General features: G+C 36.4%; 1 long non-coding RNA gene across 1 annotated transcript; it reads left to right on the top strand.

Moving 5' to 3' along the window:
* The first annotated feature begins 638 nt into the window (after positions 1-638).
* On the top strand, positions 639-3,397 carry LOC118157167. The gene is made up of 2 exons (XR_004746560.1): positions 639-859; positions 1,448-3,397. It is a non-coding gene; the product is annotated as an uncharacterized LOC118157167 (long non-coding RNA).
* The last annotated feature ends 1,408 nt before the right edge of the window (positions 3,398-4,805 follow it).

Genomic DNA, 4,805 nt, shown 5'->3' with positions numbered 1-4,805 from the left:
CGTGGAGCAGACTTCCTCACCCTAGGCTTCCTGGTTAACTTTTCTGCCACACCCTCATCCACCGCTCTCTCGAGCTCCAGGGCCTCAAACCTGTTGCATAAGGGCACCTGGGAAGGTGGGGCAGGTGGTGGGGGGAGTTTCCTGCAACGTCAAGCAGGGACCTGTCTCCACTCCTCAACTCCTAGGTCCCCTCTCTCTGCCCGACAGTGACCGGGCAGGGGGTCCACCCCCATTAGGGGAGTCTCACCCCGGTGCCTCTCCTTCAGACCCTGCAGGGAGTTGCTCCACCAGTCTATCTCCCGCTCGCACTCCCTGATGGCCCTCAACCTCTCCACCTCCTACTTGAGCTCTGCCACCAGGCGGACCAGGTCATCCACCTGCTCGCACCTCACACACACAGTATCTCTGCATCCCTCAGATGGCAGCAGCGGGCTCTGGCACTCCCTGCATCCAGAGACCTGAACTGCCGCATTTCTGAGCAGGCAGTCTGTCTGGGTGGCTACAGACTTTCTAGCGCAAGCTCTCTGCCTAGCGAGGACCATAGCGGCCTAGCTGGTGGCTAAAAAACAGGTATAAAACAGGTATTACAGAATTGTATTTTAAGCTGAAGAAAAAATGTGTATATGTAGTACATGGTAATTTCACAATAGAAATGGTGGTTATTCTGTCATTGGGCCATGTCATGAATATGAGGATCTGTTCTTTAAAATAGTTCTGATAATAAAATATAATTTATTTCAATTACCTTCAACCAGACACAGCTCCCTGAGGTAGTTGCACTTTCTTCAGAAAGGACGCGGTCTTTCATAGCCTGGCTGAGGGACAACAGACCTTTAAGCCCAGTTCTTCAAGTAATAAAGTAGGTATATCTATTAGATACTGAGTGATTATTGGCAAGTCATACTTACAGTTTCTAATTGACACTGAAAAGTGGGGGTGTCTAGCTCAGAAGAAACCAAATACTGTCTCCTCTACGCTTGGTAGAGTGCTGTTATCTAAAACCCCTTTGCAGTGGAGGTCTGTAAACTCTGTTGTCAAATGAGGAAAAAGGGAACATTCAAATTCTGTATACACAGACGTAATTTTTTATGGGTTTAATCTTTATCGGGATTTCATATAACACTTTCAGAATTCATTGCCATCAGCTTAATGGCTTACGTCTAAACACTAGATCATTTTTATGCTTCTGTTCTTGTGTTTCTACAAGATACTTTAAATGCTATTTCACCTACCTTTCTCCCATGTTATGCTTGTTAAAAAGATGCTGCTGTTTGATAGTGATCATAGACTCCGAGGGCTTTTTTCTTAACTTTGGGTTATTTGTACTATAGTATCTTGGGGCTGAATCTAGGCTTCAAAACATAATAAGCAATTCATTAGAATTTATGCCTCTACTTGAATTTACAGTGTATCTCTTGCTAAATGACTAAAATATCTATTCTTTCAGAGATGAAACTCCTGCCAAGACAGAGTTTTTTCAGCATTTAATTGAAGATCGGACAGAAGCAGCTTTCTCTTATTATGAATTCTTACTTCATATTCAGCAGCAGATTTGTAAATGAGCAAGGAGTAAACTAGAAGAAAAATCCTGACTCCAGATAGAAGCATTGGCTGAGAGAAGTATATGGAAAGTTACAAAAGTGGATGTTTGTTCTTCACAGTATACAGTAATCAGCACTGGTTTGGAAACTTTACAGCTAAAGAAGAAGATGTATACATTTCCAGAAGAGTTTTGCAGATTTATTTCAGTCTAAAAGTGCTAGGAATGGTGAAGCTGTTTTCAGTAGTAAATTTTAAAGTGGTTTATCCACGTTTCCAGTAGTGCGGCGGTATGGTGCTCTGTTTATTGCAAGCTACATATTCTATGTAGCTATGTGGGATGATATTTCTTAATGAAATGTACAATTAGGTAAAGCCTTTTTTTTCTTACGTTTATTCTGGTAGCCCTTCAAGATTCAAATTCTTAACAGAGATGTCAAAGGGCAGTGCTGTATGTTGGTTGTTTATATGAATTTCTTCTTAAAAGAAACAATTCATATTTAGTAAAGACTCAGCGAATTCCCTTTGAAAGTTGTAGAATTTCACTAAAGTAAATGAATTGTAGAAATAAAATATATAATGTACATAAGTATTACATTTGTAAAGAAAATGTAAAAATGTAACTAAAAAAAAAGACTTAGCTCAGTGTGCTGAATTGTTGAGTGTTCAATGATGAATTGTTTCAGTCCCAAGCTAGACAGTGAAGCTGACTATTAAAACATGCTTAAAAAAAAATCCATGTAGAAGGAACACAGCTTCTTGTTCTGTTTAATTTTTAGGTGGATTTATTTATGATTGGCTTACTAATTAAAAATATTTTGCTTTATCATGTGTTTTTATATTTATGCAAATACTATCTTTTTGCAACTGAACTATATATTGAAGAGAACATGTTTACCATTTTATTTTGCAGAAGGGAGGGAAGGGAGGAAAAAACATTGCACTCTCTGAAATGAGCTATCAATACAATACAATAGTTAAAGTTCCTGAAACCCTCCCTGTGTTATCCTAAAGAAGACACATCTGCTACCCTTGTTTTACGTTTTGTAAACTGCTGTAATCTCGGTCCAGGTTTTCTGTAACTTTTGTCTGCTGTTTAGAGTAAGCATGGGTAATCACTCAATCTAACTTGACTATATGATTTCTGTTATGATCTAAAGGGGGAAAAAAAAAAAAAAAAGGTGAAGAGGGGTGTAAAAATGAATTAGCTTGCAACAAGGGAAGTAAAGGCTTTAATATACCAAATTTCAAAATGCAGTCACATAGTCACATTCTTACATTTTTCCAAAACCTTGTTCTTGCTAATGTTTTGGTAAATTATTTGTGAAGTTTCAGATGGATTTAGCTCAGATTTTGAAACTTTGTTGTGAAATTGGGGTGGTTTTGTTTCATTTTTTTTTTTTTTTAGAGGCACATTAGAAATAATTCACAAAGTATAGTCACTCATACATAGTACTTTTTGTTCATTTGTTCGATGAAATATAACTAAAATAATTAAATACAAAAAAAAATAATTAGTATGATTACATTTTATTTTAAAGTAGTCTTGAGAATGTTAACATGTTGCGTAACTGCCGTATCCCCTGAAAGTGGAACTTGAATAGTCGAGAAAAAATGTTCTAGCTATGGTTTGCAAATGATTTTAAAAAGTTACCCTAGTTAAATTGTTCAAGTGATGTTACTCTGCATGTTAGCATCAATTCATTGTTTGGGGAAAATATAATTTACATGTGTGTTGTCCTTAACTAAATGTTTTTCAGTTACGTAAAAGAAACTTACCTAAAATAAATTACTTGAGATTTTTTTTTTTTTCCATTTAGTAAATTATCATGTAATAAATGTCTGAGGTGATGTTGAATATTGTCCCTAAATCAGACCACCAGGATTTCGGTACTGATATGCTTGTTCATAGATGGATTCAAAGTGGGTGAAAGCTACACACTGCTGAAGACTGGGGCATCTCAAAAATTATTTGTAATTGCAAAGATGAGAAGAGCATGTTACAATTTAAGTGCCCTATGACTTGTGAGCTTGGTATTGAATACCTCGGAACATCCTATTCCATGATTAATTGCAACGTGTTCTGTAAAACCATTATTTAAAATTTTATTCTTCCATCATTTTTTGTATATAAAATTATAACAAGTACAGCAAGAGCTGTTTGTTCAGTAAAATCCTAACACAGCACAGAATCTAGGGTTTTTGTTGTTGTGACTTTTTAAAATTAGTTAGTGGAGCACATGTACTTCCTGACTGATTCTTGTTTTCAAATTTAAGATGCCAATCCCATGGAAGTATTTTGAATTGAAACATCTTTGGATTTAGCACATTGATTTTAGTGTTTTGAACAACAGAGTATCTGTAGGTATGGAAGTAGCATCTGAAAGATGACTGTACAATGGCTTGGATCAAACCACTGTACTGAAGGTGCATGCCAAAAAATGAATCCCCATGAAGACACACACTCTGAAACTTGAAAGATTTTTGCCCACTGGATAATATTTTGGTGAGGAGATAAGAGGTAAGCTTTTGTATCTTTTTAAAGTGTTGAACTGTCCCAAGAGGATCTCTGACTGTTTTGGGGATTGATTTCTTTTTCCCCAAAAGCTTTTGTGTCATATGAATCATGCCTGTTTCATGAGAAGTTCAAAATTAGCTAGGGGAAAGATATACCAGCCCTGGCTAAGTAAGTCTTTTGGGGGATTGATTCAAATTCTCTACATTTAACATACATCTGGCATCCCTTCTCATTTCTTAGTTCTGAAAGCAACATCACTTATATCTTTTAACATCAAAGGAATATGTGATGGAGAAATTACAGTCCAGGAGGCTCCTAGAATAGTAAAGGCATGTAATGTAGCTCCTGGAGAATCAGTAGTAAACATAATTTTGTATTAAACTTTCACACACATCCAAAATAAGCCTATTTGTTAATTTTGATGTAGAGCCTCATATCTCTGGAAAAAAAAGATGAGTGGGTGCAGTTGATTTTGGCTTTCTGTACATTTTTTCAGATACTGAAAATATGTTTTTCAGTCATTAGTGGTGGTGGTGTTTTTTTTTAACAAGCCAAAATCAGCTGTTAGTAATCCTGACAGTCAAGAGCTCTTCAGTAATTTCAGACATGAAGTATTACTTTTTTGACCCCAAATACATTTCAAGAACTCTATTAAAAAAAAAAAAACAAACAAACAAACAAACAAACAACAAAGAAACAAACAAACAGAATAAACAGGATGGTGGGACAGACCTGGATTTTTTAGTGT

Source organism: Oxyura jamaicensis, assembly GCF_011077185.1.
Source record: "Oxyura jamaicensis isolate SHBP4307 breed ruddy duck chromosome 4 unlocalized genomic scaffold, BPBGC_Ojam_1.0 oxy4_random_OJ100, whole genome shotgun sequence".
In the NCBI taxonomy this organism is placed as follows: domain Eukaryota; kingdom Metazoa; phylum Chordata; class Aves; order Anseriformes; family Anatidae; genus Oxyura; species Oxyura jamaicensis.
Note: the sequence above shows the minus strand (reverse complement) of the source record. Positions and strands in the feature narration are given on the sequence as shown.